This window comes from Pseudoliparis swirei, chromosome 5 (genome assembly GCF_029220125.1).
Source record: "Pseudoliparis swirei isolate HS2019 ecotype Mariana Trench chromosome 5, NWPU_hadal_v1, whole genome shotgun sequence".
In the NCBI taxonomy this organism is placed as follows: domain Eukaryota; kingdom Metazoa; phylum Chordata; class Actinopteri; order Perciformes; family Liparidae; genus Pseudoliparis; species Pseudoliparis swirei.
In genome coordinates, this window is record NC_079392.1 from 11,797,117 (window position 1) to 11,820,495 (window position 23,379).

A 23,379-nucleotide genomic window follows, 5' to 3' on the forward strand; every position below is an offset into this window, starting at 1 on the left:
ATGCAGCTTTTATTAAACATTATAAATGAGTTTAATGTTCATTTGTGGGCACATGTGATATTAATAAAAGGTAATAAAAGGCCGATGACACTGTTGTTTCACGCTCGCGCGCCGCTGGCAGTGTTCACGTGCTTCCGGTCTTGGTTGAGCTTGTTCACCATGGCTCCCATCAGACAAATTACTGATTAAAATGAAGGAAACAAAAGAAGCAATTAACGCTTTCATACCGAATATTGAGCGTGTTATCACAGTCAGAGGAGGACGGTGGTGGAGACTGACACCTGCACTTCTAGTGGAGTTTATTGATTCCGTTGGTTTGCCTCCGTGGCCTCTCCAAGAGATTAGTGGAGAGAAAGTGCAACATGCAGAGGGGAGGAAGTAGAGAGACAGAGAGAGAGAGAGAGGGGGGGGGGGTTCTCTCTGAGGAGGGCCGGCTAACAACAATATAAGGCCTGTTGTCGAGGCTGCAGGAGGAAACCCTTCAGCTCAGACCGAGCTGGCCGACTCCATTTCTCGCTAATAAATCAGTTGAGCTCATAACATAAAAGCTGCTAATACTCCATCACTTTTCAGTATTATTACTAGTATACTCCTTGGGACCCTTTATTTAGTGCCATTGCTATTTCATTATTAACTCCATAATTACACTCTTTCGGTATTTGGGGAAAATATCGATTTCAAACTGACATTCAGATGAAACCCCAAATCGCACCGTTTATTCCATATAGTGCTAACTATTATGGGCTGTTTATTTGTATAGGTGTGATGTTCCTCATTAGTGTTTGTCACACTGATGTTCACGGGTCAGGCCTTTACATATTTCGATGTGCGGACTGATTTCCACCATATAAAATGCAAGTGTCAATGTGCACATTGTGTGGAACTAATTCGCGTTAACACAGCCATAATGACAGTATAACGGAACGCTAATTGGCCTTTTTTTTCCCCTCACAACATTGCGACCATGATCAGCATCTCTTTATTATTTAATAACGTCAAACGCTTGGCTGGCCGTGCTGCTGGCTGCTGAGCTGCTGGCTGCTGTTGGGAAGAGGACAATGCGGCTCCGATTCAGGAGATCCATCCGCTCACCAGCGATGTGCTCACTGGGGGGAAAAAGAGGACAGGGGCTTTTCACCAGTAAATCTGAACAGATTGAGTGTGAAAAGGCAGGAGAGGAGGAGGAGGAGGGGGGGGGGGTCAAACAAGTATCTAAAAAAAATTTTTAAACGATAAAAGCAATCATCCACAATGCAGACATCGTGTGTGTATTTAGTGATGTCGGTTCCTGTTTCAGCTCTTCCGTTGCGGCGTGAAGCAACAGGTGACCGCAGGCTGCACGGGACCGGCCCGTCGGGCAGCTGAAGGGAAAGTGGCGCACGGTCTGCTGGTCCTTTGTTGTCCAGAAATGTGGAGACTGTTTACTGATTTTCCTCTTCCTCGGGTCCGGGGAGGGTTTAGGGGGAGAGGGGAAGAGGGGGAGGGGGAAGAGGGGGAGGCCTATAGAGTTTGCACACTCGGGGGAAGCCAAAAGAAAGAAAAGTCTCGAGATGTGTCAGTCAGATAAATTAAGAACTTCGGATTAAAAAGATGCATGAAAACATCAGAGATGGTTGTAGTGGGGTATATATATATATATATATATATATATATATCATCATTTAATTGTTTTATATAAAGTTCCGCAGTGCATTGTTTTAAATATATTTAAGAACAATAATTCCCCTATTTCTCAAGGGCTTGTGGAGACAGACACACACACACACACACACACTCGTCGCTTTCTTCACACTGTTAAGCAGCGCAGTGTCTGGAGCGTGCTCGTGAGGGGCACGTTGTGTGACCCTCTGGGTGCAGCTGTGTTGGTCCTTCCGACCTGGCACCATCACTTGTTGAATAGGCATTTTTTGTATTTACATTTTTTTTTTTTACATAGGTCTACATGTTCCTGCTTTCTGCTGCAATCAGTGGGTACATAAAGTTGTGTGGTGTGACATGACATCTACCAAATTGCGGACAGTTATGGCAACGAGGTAACAAAAACAAAATAAGCATTCCCTCGTTAAAAAATAAACAACTTAAAGATTGTACAATAAATAAAGTAGGGATAATTCTGATTTTTAAAATTGATTTGTTATTGACCGTTTGCGCAGTTTTGGAGTATCTGTAGGCCGCCAGTGATCTAACAAAAAGAAAATATGTAATTGTACTTGTGAGGGCACCGCCGAGCTTGTTTGGTGCCTTCAGAGCTTCCCTGATGGAGAAGGCTGCTGAGCTGATGGGACTGAATCATCATTAACAAGCCAACAGACAGAGGAACCCCCTCCATGGTCTCATTTCCCAGCAGAGACACTAACCTCTTTCACTCTGTCACCAGCCCGACTCTCTCTCTCTCTCTCTCTCCCCCCCCCCTTCTCTCTCCACGGACTCCGACACACAACAGCACCGTCCATTGTTCTCGGCCCTTCCCTCCCACCGCCTGGCCCCCGGACCCAACTGTTGACCAACAACTCCACTCGCACATTAAACTGGGAGGGGGAGGGAGGGTTGTCCTATTTTAGAATATTACACATAAAAAAAAGTGCGGAGGGACACATGTTAAATGATACTTATTACGACCTGAACAATAATCGAATAATATACGTTCATAAAACAATTAAATGTGACTCCTTAAAAAAGAGGCCTGTTTTTATTTTATTTTTTAAATTTCAGATGAACATCTGTCTTATTATTCCAGGAGGCCTACATTGTGTACATTGCAGGATGTTGCACACAGTAGCCACAGTTTGGTCGCTTGCGCTGCGTGTGTTGCTTTTCAGAATAAAAGCTTTAGAAATGGTCCGCTGTAAAAAAAATAAAAAATAAAGGGGGGTCTACAGCCCGCGTGCCTTTCAGGCCCTCGGGGACATGCGCGAGCCTTCTGAATGGATACTGTGAGTGTGTGTGAGTGTGTGTGTGTGTGTGTGTGCGTCTATCTAATCTATAGTCTAATACATTTTATATCGGGTGTTTTTGAAAAATGAATTAGAATCTAAACTAATGTATGTATTTTGATATATTGTATTTTGTATAATAAATGGCACTGAGGGAACATGTGAAATCTGAATTAAATTAAGGAAAACAGCCAGGAAATACCTAACCTTTATGTTTGCTTTACCCCTGACGCCACTGCTTTACGTGTAATAATAATAATAATAATAAAAAAAGCTAAATAGATTAGTTTTCTTCTTCAAATATGTATTTTTGTTTTCTTTTCACCGTATTAATAGAAAAGTATTGAAGGGGTAACCCTGCATATTAGCTTTTTAAGTTTTGAATGAAGTAATAATGTGTCATTTAAGATTAATGAAACATGCCATTAGTACAGAAACCATATGAGCAATTTTCATAATATTTTAGAAAAAGTTTTAATAAATAATATAAAATGATGTCAAGTATGTTTTTGGAGCTGAACAATATATATATTTACACTCGCCTGAATAAAAAGTACTTTTACAATACTTAATACAATTTCAGATCAAACGCCTCACGCCAGCCAATGCTGCTTATATGTTAAATAAACAATGGAAGCAAAGTACCACGTGTTTGGAATTGAAAGTGTTTTAGAGGAGATTATGTTTCATTGGTCGACACTGTCGGTGTGCGTCCACCCGCAGGAGGAGGTGTTAACGTGTGTTAAGGGTTTACATTACAACGTGTCAGAGATACTGCAGATGTTCAAAGGCTTTGTCAGTGACATCAACATGACAGCACTCTTAGCTACACACACACGCACACACATACACACACACACACACCTTCCTTCTGTAGGCCGAGCTCATCCTCCAGACAACCCTCCCCACTGGCGTTTCCCCTCGGCACTTATTTCCTCCTCTCTTCAAGACGAAGACGATGACAGCATCCTCGAAAATGTCCTTTTCCAAATGTGTTTGTGTCACACACTGATGCATTTAGACCCTTCAGTGCTGCGACACTGTTACAACAAATCATGTTGACACACAGAGCATCGCCCCAGATTGCATCTCTGCGTATGAAAATGTCATATCTCTTCCAGTGGTGAATTATTCATCTGACCCGCGGACCTCTGCTGGTTTGCTTGCATCCTCTTCGGCTGAACGGATGAATCGCCGTTTGTAACCATCAGTTTGAAGTTTGGAGTGTAGATCACGGGTTGCTCGAAACATGATGTGCTCAAGATGTCTTCCTCTTCCTGTTTGTTCTACTTCCCCCTGTAATTCAAGTCTGGTTCAAAAATCTAAATGAATATGAAAACTTTCCGACAGATGAAAATACTCAGAAAACATATCTTCCTCAGCTGACAGCAGGAGGGCCCACTGTGGGTTGTAGTCGAGAAGAAATCCACTTCATTTTAAACAGCTTCACACCACGGCTCGGCAAAACTGCCACATGATCGATTACTGGCACAGTTCTAATCTTTAAGTTGGCAATAATATCATATTCAGGGCTCTAATGTAATCAGACATCTTGTCATCCTACACATTATACGATGCCTCACATTTGTAAAGCTCATTTACACACAAAATATCTCCACGTGAGTTAGACTGCTTTAAACGGAGCTTTGGCTGATGTGACTCAGCCGCGTGGCGATCGTGGTGTGTACAGCATTAATACAGCTTATGAATGCAGCTGCAGCATGTTCATGACCTTGTTTGGCTCAAATCGTATCCGTGTACCCTCTAAAAAAGTAAAAATGGAATCGGTGATACACTATGCGGGCCCTCCCGCCTCCACGGTTCTGCGTTTATTCGGCTCTATATTGCAAGAGCAATTTTCTTTTATTAAGCGTAAAACCTCGTTGCCCGTGGATCATTTCTACTGGAGTGTAGATTTCGATTGATTGCATCAGTCACTAGCGGGCTATTCTGGAGCTGGTGACTCTAAGGTCTCCCTCTCTCCCACTCTCTGACAGAAGCTGTTGTTGAATGGAAGAGTGGCCTCTTTCAGTGTGGGTGTCCCCCCGGGGCCAACGGGGAGAGATAATCAGACGGGACAGTTACAGACAGGCAGACCGGCTGAAGTCGTTGCTCCCTGACTCAGACCGAGGCACATTTGGGAGGATTTTAGATGAGCATTTGTGGTTTTGCAAACGCAATGAACTTCTGTATCACAAGGACTTTTCATTTTTGAAAATGTGTTATTCGCTGTTTCAAGTCATCAGTGGAGTGTATAAATCCTGTCTTCAAGGAGGGTAATGTCTGAAAATCAGTGTATAGCCCAGTGAGTAAGTATTGTCATCTCCACCATCATTCTACATGATGACATAAACCGGTAAAACAGATCAGATCAGAAGGAATCTTACAGGCTCTTAGCGTTAGAGAGTGCAGCGAAGCATAATGCTGAAATAATGAAGTTGTTAGCGTCACTGAAACCTTCCGATCTTAAGTCGAGAGATATGACCTGAGCCTGTATATATTGTATGGTTCTTCAGATGTCATGTACACTACCGTTCAAAAGTTTGGGGTCACTTAGAAATGTCTTTATTTTTCAAAGAAAAGCACTGTTTTTTCAATAAAGATAACATTAATCAAAAATACACACTATACATTGTTAATGTGGTAAATGACTATTCTAGGTGGAAACGTCTGGTTTCTAATGAAATATCTCCATAGGTGTATTGAGGCCCATTTCCATCAACTATCACTCCAATTCAATTCAATTCAATTCAATTCAGTTTATCCAGTGTTCTAATGGTACATTGTGTTTGCTAATCGCCTTAGAAGACGAATGTCTGATTAGAAAACCCTTGTGCAATTATGTTAGCACAGCTGAAAACAGTTAAGCTGGTGTTATAAGCTATACAACTGGCCTTCCTTTGAGCTTGAAGTTTGAAGAACAAAATTAATACTTCAAATATTAATCATTATTTCTAACCTTGTCAATGTCTTGACTATATTTTCTATTCAATTTTCAATTCATTTGATCAATAAAAGTGAGTTTTCATGGAAGACACGAAATTGTCTGGATGACCCCAAACTTTTGAACGGTAGTGTATATGGACTTATAAGACACCTCTTTCGCATGAACATACTCATCATAAATTGTGAACAAAAAACTTACTTTTTCATTATCGTCCTCTTTAATAATATGAAAATGATATGAAATAATATGAAAATGAACAATTACACAGCATGCAACAGACTTCAATATCACTTTAGTCACATCACAAACAAAGTGGTTTCTCTTCAGGTAAACAAATATATACATTTCTGTGGCTAATGATAATAATAATGAATGTAACTAAGATCTTTAACTTTTAGTCAAAGTCGACCTCACTCAGAATATGTTCTTATGTTTTTTCCTGTGTGGAAGTTGTTTTCAAGGTGGCGTTATTATAGGTTGAGTTTTTCATTACGTGTTTGTTTTTTATTTGACAAAATCAACTCTGAGGGTTACTCGAGCCTCATGTTTCAAAGATTGCGTGATCATAAGTGGCCTCGCCCCTGTGGAGGTTTCCATCACACAGTGCACCTGTATGTGTGTGTGTGTGGGATGGAGAGAGCGAGACATGGAAAATATAGGGCGGAGAGAGAGGGGAAGAGAGAGGGAGAGAAATAGGGAAAATATAGGGCAGAGAGAGAGAGAGAGGTCTGGGTTGGGTTGGGCAGGTCAGTGCAGCAGCATTTGATTGTAAATAAGAGAGGAGTCAGTTCACACGCCGATCAAGTGACTGCCGGGAACAAGCGAGCCATTTGAATCAGGTGGCTATCTCCCTATCTGAGAGATCAGAGCCCTGTCACCCCCCCCCCCCCCCCTCTGCTCTCGTCATTGTGTGTTGCGCAGTAAGGGACACACACACTCACACACTCACATGCACACAGGTGAAATGACATGTCCCTCCCTGCTGGCTATAAGGGCAGGCAGAGTGGCTGGATGAGATTTCACTGTCTCACGAGGAGAGGTGAGGAAAGGAAGAGGAGAGGAGGAAAGAGGAGAGGAATACCCCCCTGCAGTGCTATATCCCTTTCTGTTGTTGGCTCTGTTATCTGTCAGAAGTGCAACAAGAAAACAATGTGTAATGTGGAGATATTATGCATGCATGTAATGGACTCCATACCTTTTCTTGAGGTTTGAACAATGTGCAGAGCACCTTTAATCACCAGAGAGAGTGAACTCTTATTTTCACTGCTGATTCTCTTGTCCGTTATGTTTTATTTTCCTGAATTAATTGATTTATAAAACATCCTTTTAATTTCCAAAGAGTTCAATAAATGTCATTTTTTGTCAAACCAGCTTTCCATGGTACAATCTGAAACTCGAGAGGCTGGAATTAACATTTCATTTTTATTCCTAAACTATGACTTCAATTATGAATCGATTATCCAAATAATTGGCAATTCATTGTACGTTGATTGACTAAATATATCAGCTAATCATTTCTGCACTAAAGACTTTGAATATATGGTCCCCTCCTCCGCGGCCATAACACTAAACCAGTGCGTGCTCGTCATTTAGTCTGGTTGTCATAATAAAGGCAGATGAAAAATGGATCAAATAAAGAACAAAAGGCGAGAGAGACGCACACAAACAAACACACACACACATACACACACACACACTCAGTGTTTTTATGTTGCGCCTTGACAACGACCCCCAGGGGAGACGATGATGTGTGACAGCTGCTGGCCGTTCATATTGATTAAATGACAGCCGGGATCATTTACCGATTTACCGACTGACGGAGTTCCAACGGGAGACGCGGCCCTGAGGGGAGCTGGGCCTGTTAGCCCGGACCGCCTGCAGTTTATGTTCAGAGCATCCCCTTTATCCCACTGGGAGGTACATTATTACACTCTTCACGTCATGTCGAGATACATAAATCACATTCAGAGCGCAGGTCTGTTTTAGGCCTGAAGTAGTATCAGATTTCAGCTATAAATGTTGTTGGTAATTAGTTTGGGATGATGTCGAAAAAGTGTTTCCCTTTCAAATATAGTCGGAAAGAAAACTTAAACTTATAAACCTGGTTAGGTGTTAATGTTTAAAATAAACTTTGTATTTCACAAAATCAATATCAGGGGAGGAAGTGTGTCTTCGAACCAAACACGGGAGAAATAAATAGATGGTGAAATCTGATAGTGTTTAAAAGAACGAAATAAAACAAAACAGGACAAAAAGTGATGCAAAATGTAAAAAAATATATCAGGAGAACAGGAAATATGAGTACAGGACAACAATGAACAATATTTGAGGCATATGTGTTAATGATACTCACACCCACATTCCACATAGAAAAGTGTTTTGAAAAGTCTTTACAAAGAGTGAGAGGCTCTTTTTTTAATAATTTGAACGAGGGGACGAGAAGTTTAAAGAGGAAAAGGACATTTTGAGTTTGAGCTTTTTAGCGGCCTGAGTTTTCTTTGTAAAACCTTCTGTATGCGTCCGTGATCTTAAAAGCAGAATTGACTCTCGTGCACGCCAACTGCTTTGCTCGCTGTCAGTGGAACACACAAACAGTATCGTGGACTGGACCGGTCAGGAGAGGAAGAAGCTGCACAAGCTCAGGAGATATGGCTTCACGGGCAGAGCAGCACATTATATGACAGAAGCAGGTAGTAAATCAAGACGGGACAAGAGGTGGATTGTTATGATAGGACAAGACAAGATACAGCAGGACAAGACAGGGTGGCACAGTGCTGCCAATGAGAGGACAGGGCAGAGACACCAGGATGTAGATAGAGGGCCTCACGGGGCTGGTCGGGACCGGGTGTCAGAGGACAAGACGGGACATTATTGGACATGAGAGGGCCAGTGTGGGATAAGACAGGACAGTCTTCCTGCTGGCTGTGTGAACGTGGCCTTGGGAACGAGCCAGGTGAGGCGGTTGAGCTCAGATTGAAGCAGAGACGAATCAATCACGCCAGTCTCTGGGCCGGTGAGCGACAGCAAGCCCGGGGACACAAACACGGAGACTATTGATTTTGAGTCACCTTCCATCACATCTCGCTGAATTTCTCGAGGCTCATGCTCGCAGTCAAACATTTACAATTGCGTACACACACCCACCCACACACAGACACACACAGACACACACAATGACGATATAGGCCTTGTTTCTTTTACTCGGCCTGTCTCTCCATCACTGTCTCGTTGGGGCTCTTGCTGTGTGTGAATCTCCGTCGGCAGGAATGGCCCCCAGGCTTACAGGATATTTAGCAGCATGGAGGGAGGGCTGTATGACACTTGAAGGAAGCTATTAGCAATAAAATGTCATATACTGAGTCGTTTACAGCTTGTGAAGAAGTACAGCCCCGACAAAGTTCCAACTTCTTAGAACAACAACAAAAAGAAATCCTGCTGTGCTGTAAATAAATGATCTCATAAAATGTAACTTTTATAAAAGAGACAAGTTGCTATGGAGGAGAAGCAAGAAATGAGAACACATAAAGACAAGTAGTTTGAGATGAGACGGTTGTCCAAAGTAAAACAGGAGTTGTTCCAGCAAACAGCTCATAACAAAAAGGAAGTGATGCATTATGACGATTTTTCCACCGGGAGCAAAGGAATAACTAGTGTGTGGATGTTGAAGAGTCCACAGGGGAAGGAGGTCAACGTGATGGGAAGGATGGGTTAACACACTGTCTGTGAACCATGAGCCAATCCCTCCACAACCTTAAGGGTTTTGTACCTAAGCAACACCTCTTACTCAACCATAAGCATTTAGCTTTTTCCTTAAACAATAACCAAACCTAAATGCTAACAGTGTCAGATCAGAAAACACTCTGTATGTGTCGTGTGGGGGTGGGGGTGGGGACGTGGGGACTAACTGACCCAGAATCCAACAGTAAACTGATATAAACTGTAAGCATACTTTTTACTTTCAACTCAAACTTCTTATTGCTTCTTATTCATATAGCTGCATATATCCACACATCCCTCAGTCCTGTTGTCGATAGGGTTTCTGCCATTAATCAATGAAATGCTCCAACAGACGGTCAAATGACATTGTGCGCCCTCAAAGCGAGCTGGACGTTCACCTCTGGATGGTCAAAATAACTGTTCCCACATTGCAACATCAAGAAAGGATATCCTTTGAGTTGAATACACGCTTTATAAACAGGAGGGAAGATGTAAAAGGCAAATAAACAAACAACAACAGCCTGGTGTGGCCGGTGGATGATGGGAGGGGATGTCTGTTTTGGGAGCCGTGACCTAATAAGGCTAAATACCAGACTGTGAATAATCTCCCAGTAAACTGTCTACTCATGAAAAACACAGAGATGCAACAGCAGCAAGTCTCGCTTTCTGCCTGCTGCCCTCACTCACCCCCTCTCCCCACCTCTCTCTCTTTACCAATGTGTGTGTGTGTATGTGTCTGTCTCTCTGTCCACACTGTTCTCTCTCTCTCTCTCTCTTTCTCTTCTTTCTTTACTTTCTCGTTCCTGCTCTCCTCCCCATCCTCCCCCTCCCCGCTCCTCATCTCGTCTCAGTAAGTAGGATAAGGCTTGTAGAGCTCTGTCGTCGTGGTAACTGCCAGAAGTATTCAGTTTGAAGTTTGAGGAGGTCAGTGTGCGGGTCACACACACACACACAGTGAGAGGACCTGCGAGAGAGTATAGGCCCAGGCCCCCATGTGGGTCAGGGCCCTCATACATGAGGGGATGAGGAGGGGGAGTGGATGTTTTTGGAGGGGCAGGGGCCACTGCAAAGCTCTGCATATAACAGTTTTGGTACCAGAACTTTTTCAATGACAAGGACTGAAATTAAGCTGATTATGAGTGTTTAAATATCTGACTGTGAATGAGTCTTTGTTGTAATTGGATTTTGTGCAGTTCAGTTCCCCTGATGTTCATTTCCATTGATGCTCAGGCTCGTATTCACATGGCTATCCACTCCATCTTTGGAAAATAGAAGAAAACCTGATTCTTAACAAAGAAAATAAATATATCAATAGCACAAGTAAAATACACTGCTGCAAGTTAAAGTAAGTTGGTTTTACTTTTATAAATCTTTCTTTGCTTTTATTTTGGATATGTTTTACACAAATAAAATGTCAATAACACAAGGTATAAGCACAAATAAAAGTCTCCAGTGCAGAAGTTTTCTAAAATAAAAGTTCAGTGTTTGTCCATTATTGCAGAATCATTAACATTCAAGCAGCATTTAATATTGTAGCAAGTTACAGTGTAGCTAATTTACTATGTTCTGTGTCATAATTCGACTTAGTTGTATAAGTCGATCGTATGTTTTGTAACAAAACATAACCTGCAAAGTAACAATGAACAGTCTACAGGCTGACAAATAAATAATGTAGAGTTTTATCATAACAAATGGTGCTAAAGTGCAAATATGGATAAAAGAGTCCATGCCTAATGTAAGCTGTAGAATGAATCCACATCCCTGGGTCTGTGTGGGACGCTGCTAACCATCCAGAATACTCCATATTATATTTTTGTTAATCATATGACCCCAAAAAAACGATCACCAAAGTGATTGTGCTTTTGTCAATGAAAGGTTGTTGTTGGGCCAAACTCTCTCTCTATCTCTCTCTCTCCCTCTCTCTCTCACACGACCAGCGTGTTGAGACGCCCGTGGACCGCTGGAGCAGCGGGACGTCCTCCACGGCCTCACGCTCACACCGCTCAGCCTCTGGGACACAACAACAGCAACATTACAACCATTTCTAGCACGTTGTGCTGGATGAAGTGGGCATTTTATCGTTGATGTCATTTCTACTCCTCTGGCTCCGCAACATGAATCCTTTGTGTGTAAAGGCCAGCGAGGCCGCGTCACTGCCACAGGAAGAGGAAACGGAGACTAGTTTGCAGCAGCGATGATTCTCCTTTCCAAGAAGAATACAAACTCACAGAACTTCCTTTCCCCCCTCTGTGTCTCTATCTTGGGTGGTTTCTGATGTAAATGTTTTCAGTCAGTTGGCGGCTGAGTGTCAGCAGGTGGTCCACCAAATCCACCGTAACCCCCGGCAACCCCTGTCCAGCCAATCCAGGCGTCGCCCTGCCCGCCACTCCGCTTAGTTAGCCCTGACAGGACCCTGTGTGTGTGTGCGTGTGTGTGTTTCTGTGTGTGTGTGTGTGTGTGTGTGTGTGAGAGAGAGGGAGCGAGGGAGAGAGAGCAAAGCAGTACTCAGGGAACGGAGCTTGTTCTTGGAGTGGTCATTAAAAGTTTATTAAAAAGTCTTCAACTGTCGGGAAAATCTGTTTGAGTATCAGTTGTGGCAATCGTGCATAATGTGTGTGTGTGTGTGTGTGTGTGTGTGTGAGTGTGTGTGTGTGTGTCTGAGACTGAACTGAATACAACAGAAACATACTTCTCCTTACTTCCTTACCTCAGAAACACAACTTTCTCACCTCACATAACTTTCTCTCTTCCATCCATCCAATGTTTTCTGAAAGATCCCTCCCTCTCTTTCTGTGACCATATTGTTATTATTATGACTCGCTGCGTCGGCTAGTCGCTCGATACGCGAGTCTTAGACACGTTGTACGTGTGTTTACAGATTGTAAAGCCCTCACAGGCTGAATAAATTGAATTGAATTGTTGGCATGTAGTTGAGCGGCATTGTGGGAAATGTATTGAGTCACTCCCTGAGGTTTTACTTTTAGAAGAGAGATGAACCAAAGAAGTCTCTTGCAGTTAAAACACAACACAAAACACGGATCAGTTGGTTCCTAAAATTATCACCAGAAAAAACAAAACAGTAATCACCTATTGTATGAACAAAAAACAAAAAATCCTGGATACACCCAGTTCATAAGTTTTTATTAAACTTAAAATGATCCTGTTTGAACATCTGATATGATGAACCAATCGGTTCTAACCTGTAAGTACAAACTTCTTCTCTAACATACACTAATAATATGTTTTCTTCAGAAAAAATTGAAATTATGAGGAGAAACTAAACGTGTGGTAATGAGACTAAAGTTAATTATTGATGTGTTTAGTACCACTCATTTAACTAACCATGCATCTTCTGTGTGCATCAGAGTTATTGCACTATTAAATGTACATTTTGACCATGATAATATAAAAGTGTGCAAATGATGGCAGATTGTAAAGCCCTCGGAGGGGAAATTTGTAATTTGTGATTCTGGGCTAAATGAAATAAAGTGAATTGAACTGAATTGAAAAGTTTGTGTTTGATATGAACTTAAAATGCATCTGGTTTCCTGCGCACCAGAGGAAGGAGCAGAGAGATGCAAACATATTTACTCTCATTACAATGGGTGTGTTTCCCCTGTACATCGATCACATTATTCTTTCACCCAACGCGTCATCCCTCACCAATGGTGTGTTCCTCACAGAGATTGGCACACATATCCGTGTGTGTGTGTGTTTGTGTGTGTGTGCCCTCCCTCTCTGTATGTGGTAATGGGAGACATCTTCCTGATCTGTGAGCGCGGCAGTGGATGGCGGGGTGTAAATGTCTGAGCTATCATCAGCTTTGATTGGCTCTGAGTGGCTCTGAGTGCCGGGCACATCCCAACCGCTTCCCGGGGTCCTTTCGGAGCGGTGCGTTGCGTGTCGGTGAAAGTGTCCATGTTTCCGATGCCTTTTGTGTCTCTCCATTCCTGTGTCTGCGTGCCGATATTTGCCAGTTTGCCCATAATAAGTCCCTCAATGTCCTACAACACCATACCAGGGCACCAGGAACGCGGAGTGGTTTGAGAGAGTGCAATTCCACTAAATGGTGCAGGTTGAAACCGTGTCACTGGGCAGTTGCCCTGCTGAAGAGTCCTCGAGCAAGACATCGAGACCTTGTATTTTTTTTAAAAAGTCAATTTCACACACTGCGGTCTTGGAACTCAAATTTATTATGATTTGTGCATATCAACAATAAAAGTAAAGGACTACCAAGACGTTCTTTCTCTGGACGTAACAAACAAATAAGCCAATAAACAAGTCAACAATAAAGGAAAATGGCTACCCATTTCCTCCAGGCTTGAGTAGAAGTGTCATCAACCCAATTATCCAACTGCTCCCGCCCTTCTCTGAGCTCCATACATACCAAAGACAGCACTGGAGGCAAGAGAAAGGCTGCCTGTTAATGTTTAACCAGGCCATGCAAAGACCGAGTTAGATAGCTGAGCCTATGAGCAAACACCCTGTGTGTGTGTGTGCGTGTGTGTGTTGGACAACAACCCGTTTCATGGCTGAAACACTGCCGTTCTGAAGAAGTACAGCAAAATGACATGAAATTCTAATCTGATTCAATGTATTAAAACATTTTACGTGGAGATGTCGCCGTGTTTTTTGTATTTCTGAAGTATCAGTTACTGTATTGTCAACAGTACGACCACACGTGCAAGAAGGCATTTCCCCGGCTGATCTTAAAAACTGAAACGATATCTCAAGGTGGTGATTACTTGAGCGTCTTGGTGTTGATGTTGATAAGACAGGACGTCGTGGGGTCATAAAACCTTTATCAACTGGAGGAATGTCGAGTGTGTGCTTAAAAAAGTGCATTTGTCAATCGGAGTTGCTGGAGGAGGCCAAATATAGCGACACATATGATTATCACGCTGCACCCTGTGTGTGTGTATGTGTGTGTGTTAGAGAGAGAGAGAGAGAGAGAGTAGGCGTGTGGCATATCCATATATGCATACATGGATGTCTGCATGTGTGTTAACAGAGAAAGAGCATTATTTTTGGCCAAGTTGGCATTACTTGCAGCATGTGTTTTAGTGTGTGTGTGTGTTGGTGTTTTGTATAGAAAGTGCTGTGTTCAGTAGAACGGGGGATTTGGTGCCATCAGCACAGTGATGTCAGCACACAGAGACAAACAAAGCCAGAATACAAGCCCTCTCCCAACTACCCACAATTCCCCTGGGCACTGTGGGGGGCCCTGCCTGGGGGCCCACTGCCATTAACACACACACACACACACACACACATGCAGAGTTGCACCGAAATGAACACACATGTAGTTGCGTTCACATGGTCGGTGCGCACACACATTCATGGATGCGTACGTGTAGCATGGACGGCATGAACTCAAGTATACAGAACATGCAATCATGTGCTCAATTACTCATACATGTCCACTTCATTATATAACAGTATCAGTTCTCATACACACATGTAGAAATACTTTGGACAGCATTTCATCTGAAACCTTTTCTCATGTTCATTTACACTTAATCTGGGTCATTTGGTTTCGTTAATATTGTTCCGATCTGTCATTAAATCTGACTACCAGATTGCTTTCGAGAAAAGATAAACCAACTAAAAAGTACTTTTTGGGACTGAGACCAAGTGCAAATTACATCAAGGGAAGTAATACTGTTAAGCTAAGCATTTATGTTTAGGATGGTACAATGTTAACTCTAAAAGTACTTTTTGGACACTAATTCCACCTGTAAAGTACATTTGAATTGAACTTAAGAAAACTCACGCCATGTGTAAAGTGTATAAACTAAAGTAAAGCCGACTCAGAAAGCATATTTTTGGCAGGTAATATCAACTGCAAGATAAAGTATATCTTGGCAGCTAAAATAAAGTACAAAGTACCTTCTAAGGGAAGCAAAACCAACCTGTTGTATAAAAGAAAAGCGTCTTTAAGACACGAGGTCAGCTGCTGGACGGCGCTCTGCGCCTGAGTGTTAACTCGGTAACAGCGGAGAGTGAGCAGCCCAATCAGAAACACACCTCTGTTTGCTTTGGGCTGGCCCTCTGCCACTCGGCACCGGCCTCAGCCGCATGGCTTGCAAATGGGGAGTGACATTACGGTCGTTGTGTTCGTGGTGGAGCTCAGAGGAATACACTGTGACTGTGTGGAGGCAGACGTTGATATGGATGTGATAACCTGTTTAGATAACGCAGCTGTTTGATGGAAAAGGCTTATTGTCTTGAGGGCTCTGGCAGTCCTGGCCAAATGTATATGGCGTGCTGAAAAACTACAGTTACTGTAATACCCTGTTCTGTTTCTCCTGTGTTCCATGTCTCCTCTGTGTCTTCTCTGTCTTGATTGTTTAATTCCCTGCACCTGCCCTCAGCCACTCTTGTCTCGTTACTGTCTGATGTCGTACACCTGTTTCCAAATGCAGTCGATGTGAGTTTCAAGGAACGTTACAGATCTCCACCGATATTTGTATTGTCGTCGTGGTGAAGGCTGTTCAAAAGACGAATCATTTATATATTCATAATTCACAAGCTCCATGTTCGTCATCCATTACTCACTAAGTCTCTCTCTCCATCGCACTTTGTCACATTTAGTTCTGTCCCGAAGAGAGTTGTTGATCAGCTTTAATGTGGAACAAGTTTTATTTGCAAACAATAGGTATTTGGAATTATTATTTTTTTGTGATCAAATCTTTTATTGGTTTTCGAGATATGCACATGCAAAAATAAAGATGTACACATTGTACGTATACAAAGGTACTCAGACAAAAACCATACAACAAAATAAATTAATTAAAGAATATATATATAAATATGGGTAGACATGCACAAACCTGCACACATATTAACATATATATATATATATATATATATATATGCACATACCTGCATACATTAATACATACACACACACAAATATTGTTAATTTACCCCCCTCCCAGGTATTTTGAATTTTTATTATTATTAAAACAGAGCAAATTCTATAAAATAAGAATATCAGCTAAATTAAAAGATGGTCTTTCTCCCCGAGAGATTTGCAGGTGAAAATAAAAAAACTTGAACACTGTTATCTTTCTAACTTTAGTGACTGTTGGGTTGTTTAGTTAGTATAACGTGGCACTCATATACCGTGTAATGAGATGTCCATAACGTGGCGTTGGGTCAGCTGGATGGTGCGACTCTCTGAAGGAACTGTAAGGCTTTCTGTTTTCATGCCGCCATCTCCTCGTCGAACTGTTACGCAACAATTAGCAACTGTTGCTGTTTGTCCCTGCTATTGAAATGCCCTTCTGTCCAAAACAGTGGGAGACGGACTGGGGATGATAGTGTGTGTGTGTTCTGTTTGTGTGTATGTGTGTGGTTGTGTTTGTTTTGGGCAGTGGGATTGGGGCAACTGGGTATCGGCTACTGGACCAAAACAGGTCCTTATTGTGCTGCAGGAGGAAGAGCGGGGTCGAGCTGCACCCTATTCAGCCAAGTTTGGAGAGAGTGTGTGTGTGTGTGTGTGTGTTTGTGTGTGTGTGTTTGTGTGTGTCCGTGCACATTTTCGACCCATATAATGAGCGAGTTCTTCACATTCAATTTCCTGCTTGTAGTGTTGCTGCTACATTAGCTTTAGCCGAAGCTTGACGTCAGGTGAATATCAAAGAGTCAGCTTTAACTTTGCTGCTCTGCATCATGGGAGGAAATTTAGCGAGTCACGAGCCTCAACGGTACTTGTTGCCTGGTAACACAACTTTGTATCAGCAAGCAGTGCAAGGATTCACTCTGCAGCTTCTCACCAAGGTTGAGTGAAATATTCTACCACATCCATTCTATTAAATACATTGAAATAATATTTGGATATGCTGTGTCTATATCGTGTTGATCTTCTCTCAAACTAGTCTGAGCTTTTCTAGCTGTCAATCTTCCCATTTCTGTTTCTGCGCTGATCTTCACCTCAATGCTTCAAACAAAGCAGAACAATACAACGCCTATTTTGCTTTATGCCTAAGGATTTTCTTAGTTCTAACTTGCAACACTGTCTTTAAGAAACAATCACAGATCAACCTGGTACAAAAATGTCACTGATTCACACTTTTAATCCATTTTTTTCTTCTTTTTTTGGTGTCGTTTCTCCAGTGACCTCACAGGACGACACGATCAATAATCCAGGACAAGGCATGAACCGGATGGCAAAGGAGAACTGGTAGGTTTAGGGAAAGCACTCGCACAATCTCACACACACACACACACACACACACACACACACACACACACACACACACACACACACACACACACAGTGAGGCCCATACAGAGACTGCAATGCCCTGGAGGGTGCCAGTCATGCCCAGCTTCCGCTGCGCTCCAAATTGAGCGTGGCACAGAGTGTATGAAGTCAGCCGGCTGGAAGAGAGCCAAGCATTGTTCCTCGGAGCAGCTGGATGGTAATTACTAGAAAGGGAGAGGGGAGCCCTGCCACCTCACTCCTGTTGCTTCTGCTTCAACTCATGGAATATACTGTATGCACACAGTGAGGCAGAGCTGGGAGTCCTGTGAATCTAGAGACACCAGGAAACACTCTGGACATGTACACAAGGATCAGTGGTGTAGTAGTTGTCATACATCACCTTGAGGTGAAACCAATGCAAAGGGCATACACATAACAAAATAACATGTAATATTGTTGGAAAACAAAAACAATTGACAAACAAATTTAATGTGCAGGAGACTTTTTAAAAACATTTATTTAACTATAAATGTCAATGTAAGCGTACATATAATGTAATATAGCAAGTAAATGGAAGCTTCACCAACATTTCGTTTAACCCTTGGATAAACTCAACGGCCTTGCTAGATGACCTGAAACATACCATAGGTTCACAGTTAGTGGTACTAAAATTTAAAGACAAGAAGGACATTTTTTTTCCATTCTGAAACTAACCAGAAGTCAATGCAGAGCTCTGAGAAGAGGTTGTTTCTCTTCACGTCTCTGACTGCAGCCTTCTGAGGGATCTGTCGTGGGCCTCTAGTCTCATACGGTCCAGAAGAATCACAATGCCACAAACATACGGGAATGATACACCACTAAAAAACATAAAAATGCCAGAATACCTGTCGCTGATTCTAACATGTTTTGTCATCCACCGTTAAAATAAACTTTAATATATGTTATTCTTAAAGAGCTTCACTCAAACTTACAATACATTCTGGGTTAACATACCTCCAGCAAGGGACGTCCGGGTGTTCTGCAACTTTGAACGTTTGTGTTTCGTATATTTTATCTGATAAAAAAAAAAGAGACATAAACATTAAGTGGGACATATGATGCTTGAGGAAGATAGAAGAAGAAGGAGGGAGGAAGGGAGGGAGGAGAGAGCTCTGCAGCCATCCAGGCCTGAGGAATGTTTCAACTTGCTGTCAATTATGTGCTGCTTTGTCATGAAACCGCAGAGCACTGGAAACACGTAAAGTTGTCTTTTTCACACCTTCAACTCCTTCCTCCCTCCTACCTACCTCCCTCCTTCCTTCACTCTCCTCCCTCTCCTCCCTACCACACTCACACAGTGGCAGCAGTAGCCAGGCCAGCGCTAGTGCAGCTGTGACCAGGACAATAGCATTCCTCGGGTTTTAAACGCCTGGCACTTAGATTCCTAACAGTCAAATTCCTGGTGGGGAGAAGCTGGGGGTTGCTATAGGACGCCGAGAGCTGTGAGACGCCTTGTAAGGAGACGTATGGCTGTAAAGCGCAGTGTGATTTGTGTTTTTTATGAGAAGGACAGATGGATTCATGGGGACAGGAGGTTGTTCCACCTCACGGCCTCCTTCCCTCAGATGTGACGTTTCTAACGCTCCAATCTTTGAGCCGTTTAGGTCGAGAGGCGTCCTGCTGCTCTGTCGGGGCATCACGTGTCGTTAGGGGCACCTGTTAAGTCAACATGTGTGTCTTGTAATGCGTTCTTGGCACATGTTGTGCCGAATATGACACAGATGTGTTGAAAGTGGCACATTAGCTTTAAGAGTGTTAAATTAGGCGTAAGCAAAGGAAGCAAACACGTTTTGTATATTTGCATATTCTCCCTTTCTTCTGAAATCCTTCAGATTTCATGTGTTTTTGCTTATTTAAACAGTGCGTGGGCTGATGAAATACGTTACATTTTCCACCAGAATGCTTTTATTTTGAAATCCTGTGCATAGGTGGTTTTCAATGTGCTTCATGTGTGCCTCCTCTGGTGGCTTCACTTCCCACAGCACTGAGCAGCCCAACTATCAGCCCATCTGAAATAACCCCCAAAATAATGATTCTCTCATTAACCACGCCTGTTTCACAATTTAAATATAAATGAATCTAATTTAGAAAACCTCGGCCACGATGAAGGAGACTCATTTAGAGCCAATCTAAAATTAATGAGGGCATCTGGAGAGAGAGGGAGAGAGGGAGAGAGCGAGAGTGGAGAAGGGCCTGGGTGGCTTAACAGATACCGGAGTTAACAAGCTACTGTACTTTAAACACTGGAAAATCCCCATTAATTTTAAAGTTAACGCACTACTGTACTCTGAATGGTGGCAAAGGAGCTTTAATGTTAGTGCAAACACATTACAGCGACATCTTCACACTGACTCTTGGCCTCGAGCTGTCAAACCTTCTTCATGGTGGCATAAGCACACATTTATCAGACTCTGCCTGGGCATACAGAATTATAATTTACTGGACTTTTTTCATTTGATGGCACATGAATATATTTCTGCATGTGAGCAAGATTCAGCCCTGAGACCACAATGCTGTCAGATTGACCGCCACAGTTAAATAGCATATAGCGTTACAGACGGATAGCAACAGGAAGATGTAGAAGTGTCCCATGATTGATCCTGCTTCAGCAAATCTTCCAAATAATTGGTCTTGCAAGAAACTGTCCACTTTTCCATTTAAATATGTCTGGAAGAGTGACACATATCATCAGTTGAGGAACACATTTCCTAATTTGTAGGCTTCCCAATGCTCTAATTTATTAGGAAAAGCTATATATTTCATAACATAAGTTATGTCTCCACTTTACACTGCAGGTTTACATATGTATTCATATATCTACTTTGTTCTATAAACCGCACACTTTCACCAACGTGCAGCTTGCCACTTCCCGCCCTCGGCAGCCATTGGAGTGGCTGCAGCAGATGCCAGCCGGCTCCCACAGTGACTGTTTGGTTTCGCAGGTTTAATTCCCGATGGTTTTGGGTCCAGAGTGATTAGGCTGAGCCCTAAAGGCCAGCGGGCTTGTCAGGTGTCCCCACACATTAACGTTGTTCTGCTCACACCCTGAGCCGACAGCACAGCGAGGCGGGGGGGATGGAGGAGGGGGTAACACTGATCTTGCCTGCATGGTGGGAGGCACCGAGCAATTGTTTTGTTCATAAACTTAATAAAACTTAAAAATATGTTTTCTTTGTATTGAGATTAAAGGGACTTGAAATGTGTCCTTTAAATTCAGGAGGTTATAAGTGATGTTTAAAATTAAATTATTACATTGCCTCTATAATTTAAAGTATAATAGGATGTTGAAGTTGGTAAATACTTTAATGAAAAAGTGTGTTCAAAGAGTGTTCAAAGTTGTGCAACATTGAGAAAACACAATCGTCAAAAAAATATTTTTTTCTCAATGAATTAAAAGTTTCTCCAGATTCTTTTTAGGAAGAAAACCCTATTTTTATTCTCAGATAAAAAATTAAATCAAAAAGTTATCTGGTAGTATTATTGGTTTGATTGGTTATTAACCATTAAAACTGAAGCATCTTACAGTAAAATACTTTAGATAATAACAACAAATTGTAAGAACAAATAAAACGTTTTAAGTGGAAGTTTGCACACTTTTCATTCTCATGACTTTTAGTTCCTGCCAGTGAAGGCAACACAGTGATAGCAGCTACCTCAACATTTTCTTTAGCCTTTAACCCTAAAACCAGCTGAGTGACAACAGAGCCAACTTTTCCCTGCTGAATTCAAATAAACTTGCATTGTGTCTGTGCACAAACAACTTCCTGCATGCAGACGTGCAGCTTGTTAATGGGGGCGGGTGACCCCCCCACCCCCCAAAAGAAAACCCCTCTTCCTGCTTCTGACCTCCAACCCCATCCTACCCCACCCACACCCACTGCTTGCACAGCATGGTGCAGCTATAAGGGAGAAGGAGGTGGTGGAGAGATGGCGTTAGGCTTTAGGCTTTAGAGTGTGTGTGTGTGTGTGTGTGTGTGTGTGTGTGTGTGTGTGTGTGTGTGTGTGTGTGTGTGTGTATGTGTGTGTGTGTGTGTGTGTGTGTCACAGGAGGTGATGGTATAGGTTTTTGAGTAGGGGAGAAGCGTATGTCCTGGTCCTGACTGGTTTGAGGGAGTTGAGGAATAAAGTGGAGATGGAGGGAGGAGGGGAGATGAGGAGACCTGCTGAGAGGGCAGCCTCTATACACTCCTCCTCCTTCCTGCTATACCTTTCCCTCGCCTCTTTTCACCCTCCTCTCCCTCTGTCTCCGTCCGTGGGGGTAAAGTACATTACATGCTTGCTAATCAAATCTCCATTCCAAGTTTGGAGGGAAAGAAGCAAGAGGCTTGAGTCCTCGTTTTTTTCTTTCTACCTTCCTCCATCTTCAGCAAAGACTCTCTTCACTCGTGAACGCTGTGTAACAGGAGAATGTGTTACTCCAACCACAATGTGATGGAAATATACCAGTGACATGATTACATTTAATGGCAGAATCATTTAAAAAAGAAATATGATTAATATCCTGAATAATTACTCATACAACACACTGCAGACGGACATGATGTAAAACAATTTCATTTACTGCCTTAGTTATTACAGAAGCCTTTACTGTGGTCCCCATCATGACACGTATGTGAGTTGTCATAGACGTTTATAAAATGTTTGTGGAAATGGAGGTAGCTGATCACTACTAAGCTAAAAGTCATCAAGTCATAATTTAAAGTAGAAATTGATATTTCTTCTCCAGGTTTTTTTAGTTTTTTTAACAAAAGATGCTTCTAATTTTAAACATTTCAAGGTCATCATCATGGCTAGAAGCCATCAAGGCCCCAGTGGCCGCCTGACACCAACGTGGTCATAAGACAACAAGGTCATTTCCACCCAAACAATGTGTGAGCTCGGGCATCACAAGATAAAAAAGACCTGAACATTACTTTCCTTTTGTTTTGGTGTCTGCCCGGATGAAATACTATTTTAAATTGGCTTTCAAGGAAGTGGCAGTTTCTTTTTGGTGTGCGTGTTCTAACACCTGTAAAGCAGGCATGGTATAGAATTGTGTGCACCCCTTGGACAAAATAAATTCATGTTAACTCACACATTTGTCTTTGAGATACAGTATGTTGAGTGCAAGATGCGAGAGGATGTTGTGACGTGTTTCAACATATTCTCACTACCAACTTGTCAAATAAACAATTGGTCGTTGGCCTCAAGCCTCACGCCATGAGGCTCTAGGTTTTCTAGTAGTTTTGGGCGTGTCAGGGATGGCGTGTCAGTTTCCACTCGTTACATGCATTGTGTCTTTTTCTTCACAGGAAGTTAGATTTTGGCAACAAAAAACGCGAACTTGGGTTTAGGATACGACTTTTGTGACGAATGAATCACGCGCTTGACGTGACACAATAAGTCTGAGTTGACTTTTTGACTTCCAACAGGACACTAACAGTGGTCTCCTGACTGAGTGAATGTTGTTTGTGAGATTGACCCATCCACCAGTCACGGGCAGACGCTGAAGTGTGCCTCTGTCTGTATGCGTCAGACTCCAAGAGGCAATG

General features: G+C 42.4%; 1 long non-coding RNA gene across 1 annotated transcript in view; it reads left to right on the top strand.

The window, feature by feature from the left end:
* The window catches only part of LOC130193892 (uncharacterized), a 72,570-nt gene that overhangs the window by 40,238 nt on the left and 8,953 nt on the right, over positions 1–23,379 (top strand). Inside the window, exon 2 of the long non-coding RNA XR_008831720.1 lies at positions 17,719–17,785. This is a non-coding gene — a long non-coding RNA (uncharacterized LOC130193892). The remainder of the gene's footprint in view (positions 1–17,718; positions 17,786–23,379) is intronic.